Consider the following 10745-nt stretch of genomic DNA (forward strand, 5'->3'; position numbering starts at 1 on the left):
TTATAGACAATGGTGGCGCTATTTACATAAGCTAATTAGCATCTAAGATTATATAAAATCTTACAAAGGTAGTATGGCCGTAGACAAGGGTGCACCAACAGTGCAACACTTCGATCATCGAGCTCATTGAATGATATTTTACTCAAATACAGTTTTTAACCAATGAATAGAACGATTCCATAGCAAAAATGACGATAAAAAAATTTTTGCTATGGAATCGTTCTATTCATTGGTTAAAAACTGTATTTAGTGGTATATTTTCTCTAAAATACAAAAAAAGTCATTGTTATTATTTGTTTTATAACATAAAAACGGTTTTGCCAGGAAAATATTGTAACTATGATGCTTTTTGCTAAACTTTTAATCGGTCATGAATGATTAAATAATCGATATATTTTTGTATATATTGAGGGATAGGTTAAACTTATAAATGGGAGTGTGTAAACCCCAAAAATCTAGTAAAATTTAATGTAAAACATAAGAAAATTTGTATCTATATGACTCTCTCTGCATTTGGATAGCACAGTCACTGCACCAAACTTCTCATAGAGGGCGCTATTTTGCACTATGATCAATAATAAAATTATTTTAGACTCATTTTAATTAACTATACTTAGGAAATTTAGACTAAATTAAAACTTTTTACTATTGAAAATGTTATTAAATAATTTTCTTAATTTTAATGAATTTTATATACCGATTAATGCCATTTAAAACAATTTTAGTATTTGTCAAATTTTCGCATCATTGCCGATTCGGATAAACGCATTAGTTGTACGTACGTACGTAGATTGATGTCTTTAAGTGTTTTGTTTTTTTAAAAAATCTAAACTACATTCTAACATATATGTGTATATACATATATGTATGTAATATATAGGTCTATATATACACGTACATGTACAAAATAATAATGATTGAATATATATATAAAACTTTATATATATATATATATATATATATATATATAAAATTAACTCAAAATGTTTTTTTTATTAGGCACGGCTAAATAGCCTGAATCACACACTATTCCATTTAAAGTTTGAGGTTTTTCGGAACAGTACTCAATTTATGGCGGAAATAGGTCAAAAATTTGCAAAAGTTTTGAAGTTTTATATATGTTTTTTGTAAATATGGCGGAAAGTCAAAATTTGCACTAAGTGCTCAACTCGGCGAGATAAGCACTTTTGTTCAAAAAGTCATAATTTCAAAGAATTTGTCAAAATGTAATTTTTTAGTTAAGCACGGTGAGATAGCCTGAAACACGCACTCTTCCATTGGCAGTTTGAAGTTTTTGGGAACAGTACTCGAAATATGGCGGAAAATCAAAAATTTGCACTAAGCGCTCAACTCGGCGAGATAAGCACTTTTGTTCAAAAAGTCACAATGTTAAAAAGTTGAGTCAAAATGTAATTTGTTTTTGTTAGGCACGGCGAGATAGCGTCAAACACACACTATTCCATTGAAAGTTTGAAGTTTTTCGGGACAGTACTCGAAATATGGCGGAAAGTCAAAAATTTGCACGAAGTGCTCAACTCGGCCAGATAAGCACTTTTGTTCAAAAGTGACAGTTTTAAAAACTTGAGTCAAAACGTAATTTTTCTTTGTTAGGCAAGGTGAGATAGCCTGAAACACACACTATTTCATTGAAAGTTTGAAGTTTTTCGGAACAGTACTCAAATTATGGAGGAAATAAGTTAAAAATTTGCACTAAGTGCTTGATCTTGATTGAGTGAAGTTTTACCTATAAATTTAATGAAAGGTATGAAGCTTTGACGAGTAATTTGTGTTTTCTGGTGATGGGAGATCGAATGCATAGCTATTAAAGTTGATGAATGGTGTGAAGCTTTGACGAGTAATTTGTGTTTTATGGTGATGTGACATCGAATCCACTATTATTATACATTATTATATTATTATTTTTATAATAATAGTGATAATAATAATAATAATAAGTAGTTAATAGACCAGGTAAGTCCAACAATAGAATATTAAGTCATCATAATTCATAATTATTTATTCATAATTTTATTTTGCTCATAATGGGTTGAAGCATATGAAGGGGGTATATGAGGGTTTATTAAAATATTAAAAACAAAAGGTGGTATTAATTAAGTGGGTTGTGTAGCGTGTTAGGTTTGTCATGTTTCCTTAAAATTTATAGTCCACTATTGTGTGCTCTTTAGAAATTGGTTACAATGAGAGTGAAAATTGAGACAAAAGGGAGATAAGTCTGCCAGTGCTGGATTTACAGTCACAAAAGAATCTTCTTGCCCATTAAATTAATGAGGGTATTGAATTTCCAAACAAAAGGGTTAGGTTAGGGGATTATCGGTGACAGTTTGGTGACTGAAAATTTGCCCGGGTGAATGAGATTTGGTGACGTAGCGTGGAATGGACGATTTCTATTGGCTCTTGTAAAGAGCGCTTCCTATTGGCTCAGATGTGTCAGTGACCGCTGGTGAGTCTATGGTTTGAATAACCCGCTTCCGACGTTATGTAATACCTTTATTTTCAAAGTGTATAAATTTAGAAAAAAAAAATAGGCTAAGAACATTAAATTAGTTTCAACTACATAAACTTTAGTGTTACTCTAAGAATACCTATCCAAGAAGATGATGAACGGAAATTTTGCCGATGAACAAGACCTTTCTAACTGGGATCTCGATGTTAACGGGGGCTTTCTGTTAGCGATGGCAAATGATGTGGATGAACTGGTAAGTTATCAAATAGTTCTCATTTCCTTTTTAATTTGTTAGATTTTGTTTCTTGTTTTTTGAATACTGAATAGAAAGTTTTTTTTCAGTTTAATTTTACAGCCGATTTGATTAGATTAAACGAAGAAGCTGTAGAAGAACATATAGATAACAAATTTTATGAAGATGAATTGGTAAGTTTTTATTTTTTATTGAGTTTAAAAATGTTTTCGCATCCACTCAGATTGCATTCTCTCCCTCCTTCCAAAACCGAAGTTCTGGAGGAATGGTCATCAATGAGCTAGGTCCTTCCAGGTGGAATTCTCAAGCCCCGCTTCGCACTCAGAAGAGAATGCTTTCTTTCGTCCTCGTGGGTTTGCGATTTGATCAACTTTGATTGCTTCTCCGTGAAACAAATAATAAAGCTTCCAATCAAATTTTTTTTGTATTAAATTTTTTTTTTTTTAAATGTTATTTCAGTTTGACTTTTTAAACGATTTTGATGAAGAAGAGGAAGACAATGATTCTGATGATGATATACGCATTGCGTGTGAACAGGCTGTATTTGAAATTCAGAGACATTGACGTTTAGGTTTAAGAAAGCATAGTAAATTAATAAATAAAGAAGATTATTTCAACGCGAGACGACAGCACGGCCACGGTAAACATAAGAAAATGATGTTTGAAGATGATGAAGACGAAGACGTAGAAATCGAAGATGATAATAACAGCGCGAGACGACAGCATGGTCTAGGTAAACATAAGAAGATGATGTATGAAAGTGAACAGGAAGACGATGAAAACTACCACGACGATGAAGACGTTATAGTTCAATTCGGATATGGGAAACACGCTAAAAAATTGGTAAGTTAAGTTTCTGCTTTGCCTAATTTTTCATGATTTTAAAAATTGATGTATATTGTATTTACTTTTTTTCCCCTTGATTTTCAGCCTGATCGCGGCATTAAGGGGATGCGAGATACTGAGGATAGCGACGAGGACGATGAAAAGGATTTCAATGATATAGACGTAAGAGAGCTATGCGTTATTCGGAAATTGAATGATAAATTGAACAAAAAATTTAACCTGTTAGCGAGCGAACACTTGGTTACATTAATAGGTTTGGATGATGTGAGAATTATTGAAATTTTACCTACGCTTAATAGAATTCTTGATTATGTTTTAGATAGTATTTTGATAAATGTTCAACAGCATGATATGGTCAGGTTCGTTACTAGAGCGAATGGTTTAGATAACCCTATATCATTACCATTTATGATAAGGGAACAAATAACTCCTGAAATAATTTTTGCGGCTATTTCTAAAGTCCTCCAGTCTCACATGAACATTTTAGTGGGAGACGATTTACAATTTAATAGTTTACATATTCCTATGCCAATTGGTGGTGGTGGTGGTCATGATCGTTATTTCAAAAATGGTATAGATAAGGCTGTTGGGGGTTCCCGATGTTTGAGTCGAATTAAAGACGAGAACGATGAAAACGCTTGCTGCTCTAAAGCCATTGTAACGGGTATTTCGATGTTAGAAGACAAAATTAATAATAAATCTAAATGGGATAATATTAGACGGGGTAGATATTATCAGGAACATGAGGCTGAACAATTATTAATAAGGGCTGGTGTAGATAAGGGGCTTTGTGGGATAAGTGAGCTTAAACGTTTTCAGGGTGTTCTACCCGAATATCAAATCATTGTGATTTCTCGAGACAATCTTCACTCGGTAATTTTTAGTGGTGAACATAGAGAAAAACAGATTTATTTATACCATCACGATAATCATTACGATTTAATAACAAATCTAACAGCCTTTTTTGAAGTCAAATATTTTTGTAACCTTTGTTTTAAGGGTTATAATAACAAATTTTACAATAATTGTAAGTTCGTGTGCGAGTTATGTCTTTCGCACGATTGCATTCCTTCTATAGATCCCTCTACCATCGTCAAATGTATTGACTGTTTACGTTCATTTAAAAATCAAAAATGTTTTGATAACCATAGAACCGCTAAACAAGGTAGAACAACCCTTTGCGATTCAAAGAAACTTTGTAAAACCTGTAATCGCTATATTAAAAAGGATCATAAATGCAGTGAATATGTATGTAGAGTTTGTATGACGACGGTAGAGACGGGTCATCTCTGTTACATGAAAAAGGTGGTTGAAAAGAAAACTAACAAAACTAACAAGGTAGATATGAAGAAAAATATTTCTTTTTCGATTTTGAATGTACTCAAGAAACAGGGGTTCACCATCCTAACTTAAGCGTCCTTCAAAAAAGCTGTCTAAATTGTATTTACGATGATAAAGATTCTGATCTATGCGAAATTTGCGGGGATAAAACCAAAATTTTCTACGGCGAGGATTCATGCTATCAATTTTGCGAATACTTATTTAAACAGTATCTGTATAACCAAAATGTTACATGTATTGCTCATAATTTCCAAGGGTATGATAGTTACTTCATTATGCAATACTTACACTCTTACGGTGTTATTCCGGAAGTTGTTTCTAGGGGCGGAAAATTAATTTCGATCAAAGTTAAGGATACATCGATTCGATTTATTGATTCGCTTTCTTTCCTACCTATGTCCCTATCAAAATTACCTAAAACGTTCGGTATCAAAGAATTAAAGAAGGGATACTTTCCCCATAGGTTCAATACGATCGAAAATAAAGATTATGTGGGCCCTTACCCCGATGTATCTATGTACGATCCCGATAAGATGTCAGAATCGGCCAGGGGTGATTTTCTTGCTTGGTACAATAATCAGAAAACAAAAGTATTTAACCTCAGACAAGAACTCATTGATTACTGCATAATGTAGCATGATGTAGAAATTTTAAGGCGATGTTGTTTATCGTTTAGACATATTTTTAAGCAAGTTACCACGCTTAACGATGGTAAGGATAAAGAAGGAGTAGATCCATTCTCTAACGGTTTAATTACCATAGCTTCAGCCTGCAATTATGTGTTTGCTAGGAATTTTTTTACAACCAAACACTATAGCTATATTCCCACCTTCGGGTTATCAGACTATAGATAATCATTCATTTGCTAGTATGGAGTGGTTAAGTTACGAGTCAAAACAAAGGGGAATTCATATTAGTCACGCACGTAACGGGGGCGAGCAACAACTTGGAGAGTCGATGGGGCATCTTTCGAACCCAAAATTATATTTGAATTTATGGGATGTCTATTCCACGGGAGCCCAAAATGCTATCGACTCGATTCTAAGAATCCGTTCACTGATGTAAATATGTCCGATACTTATCTAAAGACGCTACAAAAATCTGAGTTCCTAAAGGAAATTTTCCCGAGTTTGAGTACGTAGAAATATGGGAACATGAATGGAAGGAAATTAAGAGATCGTTAACTCCCATTGAGAAGCAAGAGGTACTTGATGTTCCTTTCATTCACCCTACCATTAATCCACGAGACGCTTTCTTTGGGGAAAGAACAAACGCCGCGCGATTATTTTACGAAGTTAATAGTAACGAAGAAATTCATTACGTTGATTTCACTAGCCTATATCCGTACTGCAATAAATATGGAACTTACCCTGTTGGACATCCGGAAATTTTGTCATCCAAAAATATGTCAACGGATATAAATGATTATTTTGGCCTAGTTAAGTGCACAGTAGACCCGCCTAAAAATTTGCTTCATCCCGTTCTTCCGTATCGGAACAGCGGGAAACTTATGTTTCCCTTATGCCGCACTTGCGTTGAAATGCAATGCCAAAATACATGTACGCATTCTGTTGACGAAAGGGCTTTAACTGGTACATGGGTTACCACTGAAGTTCAGAAAGCAGTAGACATGGGGTATAAAATTACCAAGGTGCATGTTGCTTGGCACTTTCCCCAAAGAAGCGTCTATGATTGTACTAACCCCTCAGCCGGTTTCGCTACCGCTAGACTTAAGTTATACGATTTGCTAGAAAAGTTACAGGATCGTGTACTTTACTATGACACCGATTCTTGCGTTTTTGTTTCTAACACTACTAACCCGGGTGAATGGCAACCTCCAATTGATGGTTATTTGGGTGAACTAACCAATGAGATAGGGCCTAAAGATGGAAAATTTATTACGTGCTTTGTACCTGGTGGTCCTAAAAATTATGCGTATAAGCTTGACTCGGGAAAGATGGTTTGTAAAGTAAAAGGCTTCACTTTAAATTATCAGAATTCAAAAAAGATAAATTTTAAAACGGTTAGGGGTATTGGAGCAGATAAAATAACTACTACCGAGTCTAATCGTATAACTAGAAAGCTTAAATCGAGGAAAATCGTAAATGAAGCAACTACTAAAGACTATAGGATTGTCTATGATAAGAGAATAATTATTGATGATTACAAAACTCTACCGTATGGATATGTTTGGTAATACTACGTTGATAAAATGTTGTATCTGATGAATATTGAAACTGTATTGCGTTTGTGTAAATATAAAAGCTGTATATATTGTAAGTTATTGTAATTATAAGAGAAATATTATATTTTTTATTTGTAAATTAATGTAAATTCTATGATAATGATTTACAAAGTATGTATTATTGATTGATGAAATAAATAAAAAGCTTTGCTTATCGTTGAAACAGTACAAGATGCAATCGTTTCTCTGTGTTTGATTAGTTACTGTATACTATGCGACTTTAGTTAAATATTAGTAATATTCACATAACATTACAACAAATATAATTAGTTATTTCAATCACCATTTAAATTATATAGTATTAGTTATTGATTGTAAATATGAAATATATAAAAGCAATTAAAAAAGAATTAAAATAAATAAATATGTAAAAAAAGCGTTTCAAATATCATATTGTGTTAGCCATACCATCGTACTCAGTATTGGTACTTCTCGTAAAGTGCAATACAAGCAAAAATAACAGGTTCTGATTGGTCATTTAATTCAAGCCGAGGCCCTATATGATAGGCCCTACTAACAGTTTCATACATTTTACAACTACAATATATACTTTCTTTCTTTTAATTTTACAGGCTTATTATTTATAACATAGAAACAGACATAATAATTTTTTACTATCGCAGCTATTTGTGGTGAATTTATTGTTGATTTCAGTCGTAGTGATGAATGGCAAACATAGTAATAATGGCAAACGTTGGAATTAATTAAGCCCTCTTTATTACCATATTATTTAGAGTTCGAGAATTAAATTATTTGAATGGTATTGAAAAATAACACTGCCTATTTGATAGGCCCTACTAACAGTTTCATACATTTTACAACTACAATATATAATTTCTCTCTTTTCATTTTACAGGCTTATTATTAATTACGAATTAAATAGAAACAGATATAATAATTTGTTACTATCTCTTTGTTGTGAATTTATTGTTGATTTCAGTCGTAGTGATGAATGGCAAACATAGTAATGATGGCAAACGTGAGAATTAAGCACTCTTTTTTACTATAATATTTAGAGTTCAAGAATTAAATTATTTGAATGGTGTAAGTTTGTTTGAGTATATTTACTCCACTAGTTTAGGCTTAGAAACCTAGTATACAAAGTACAATAATAAATATGTAAAACTTTAACCCTGTGTTGTCTAAATTTGCCCTTAAACATGTTAGTAAAACCAGCGACAGTAATTCTAGTCCACTGTCAATATGATAGAAATGGAGAAAATTTAATTATTTCTATAGTCGTGATATTATAATAAATACAGAGATCGGAAACGTGGGATTGACGGTAACAAAAATTACGACGACGAACTTTGTTGTGGAGGACGAACTTTGGTGTGGAGGCATTGATGATGAATATGTAACATTAAAAAGGGTGTCTCCACAACAAAGTTCGTCGTCGTAATTTTTGTTACCGTCAATCCCACGTTTCCGATCTCTGTATTTATTATAATATCATTATATCTTATAATTACAATAATTTACATATATTATTTATTATAATATCATTATATCTTATAATTACAATAATTTACAATATATACAGCTTTTATATTTACACAAACGCAATACAGTTTCAATATTCATCAGATACAACATTTTATCAACGTAGTATTACCAAACATATCCATACGGTAGAGTTTTGTAATCATCAATAAGTATTCTCTTATCATAGACAATCCTATAGTCTTTAGTAGTTGCTTCATCTATGATTTTCCTCGATTTAGGCTTTCTAGTTATACGATTAGACTCGGTAGTAGTTATTTTATCTGCTCCAATACCCCTAACCATACAACTAACCGTTTTAAAATTTATCTTTTTTGAATTCTGATAATTTAAAGTGAAGCCTTTTACTTTACAAACCGTCTTTCCCGAGTCAAGCTTATACGCATAATTTTTTAGGACCACCAGATACAAAGCACGTAATAAATTTTCCATCTTTAGGCCCTATCTCATTGGTTAGTTCACCCAAATAATCACCAATTGGAGGTTGCCATTCACCCGGGTTAGTAGTGTTAGAAACAAAAACGCAAGAATCGGTGTCATAGTAAAGTACACGATCCTGTAACTTTTCTAGCAAATCGTATAACTTAAGTCTAGCGGTAGCGGTTGTGAAAGCGGCGATAACAACGTTCACTTTCCTATTTCTTTATCAACATCGGTAACGCACCATTCAGGCCACCCTGTAGCCTCTTGTTTTAACTTTAAAAACGTGTTAATGTATTCGGTGAATAAACCGGCTGAGGGGTTAGTACAATCATAGACGCTTCTTTGGGGCCAAGCAACATGTATCTTGGTAATTTTATACCCCATATCTACTGCTTTCTGAACTTCCGTGGTACCGTAACCCATGTACCAGTTAAAGCCCTCTCGTCAACAGTATGCGAACATGTATCTTGGCATTGCATTTCAACACAAGTGCGGCATAAGGGAAACATAAGTTTCCCGCTGTTCCGATACGGAAGAACGGGATGAAGCAAATTTTTAGGCGGGTCTACTGTGCACTTAACTAGGCCAAAATAATCATTTATATCCGTTGACATATTTTTTGATGCCAAAATTTCCGGATGTCCAACAGGGTAAGTTCCGTATTTATTGCAGTACGGATATAGGCTAGTGAAATCAACGTAATGAATTTCTTCGTTACTATTAACTTCGTAAAATAATCGCGCGGCGTTTGTTCTTCCCCCAAAGAAAGCGTCTCGTGGATTAATGGTAGGGTGAATGAAAGGAACATCAAGTACCTCTTGCTTCTCAATGGGAGTTAACGATCTATTAATTTCCTACCATTCATGTTCCCATATTTCTACGTACTCAAACTCGGGAAAATTTTCCTTTAGGAACTCAGATTTTTGTAGCGTCTTTAGATAAGTATCGGATTTACATCAGTGAACGGATTCTTAGAATCGGGTCGATAGCATTTTGGGCACCCGTGGAATAGACATCCCATAAATTCAAATATAATTTTGGGTTCGAAAGATGCCCAATCGACTCTACACGGTCCAAGTTGTTGCTCGCCCCCGTTACGTGCGTGACTAATATGAATTCCCCTTTGTTTTGACTCGTAACTTAACCACTCCATACTAGCAAATGAATGATTATCTATAGTCTGATAACCCGAAGGTGGGAATATAGCTATAGTGTTTGGTTGTAAAAAAAATCCTAGCAAACACATAATTGCAGGCTGAAGCTATGGTAATTAAACCGTTAGAGAATGGATCTACTCCTTCTTTATCCTTACCATCGTTAAGCGTGGTAACTTGCTTAAAATATGTCTAAGCGATAAACAACATCGCCTTAAAATGTCTAAATCATGCTACATTATGCAGTAATCAATGAGTTCTTGTCTGAGGTTAAATACTTTTGTTTTCTGATTATTGTACCAAGCAAGAAAATCACCCCTGGCCGATTATGACATCTTATCGGCATCGTACATAGATACATCGGGGAAAGAGCCCACATAATCTATATTTTCGATCGTATTGAACCTATGGGGAAAGTATCCCTTCTTTAATTCTTTGATACCGAACGTTTTAGGTAATTTTGATAGGGACATAGGTAGGAAAGAAAGCGAATCAATAAATCGAATCGATGTATCC

At 33.6% G+C, this 10745-nt stretch overlaps 1 non-coding gene across 1 annotated transcript; it reads right to left on the minus strand.

Moving 5' to 3' along the window:
- Positions 1-2931: 2931 nt before the first annotated feature.
- LOC117113312 lies at positions 2932-3154 on the minus strand. Its single transcript, XR_004446181.1, has one exon. It is a non-coding gene; the product is annotated as a small nucleolar RNA U3 (small nucleolar RNA).
- Positions 3155-10745: the final 7591 nt, after the last annotated feature.

Source organism: Anneissia japonica, unplaced genomic scaffold, assembly GCF_011630105.1.
Source record: "Anneissia japonica isolate Jap-2015-1 unplaced genomic scaffold, ASM1163010v1 scaffold9179_len15672_cov229, whole genome shotgun sequence".
In the NCBI taxonomy this organism is placed as follows: domain Eukaryota; kingdom Metazoa; phylum Echinodermata; class Crinoidea; order Comatulida; family Comatulidae; genus Anneissia; species Anneissia japonica.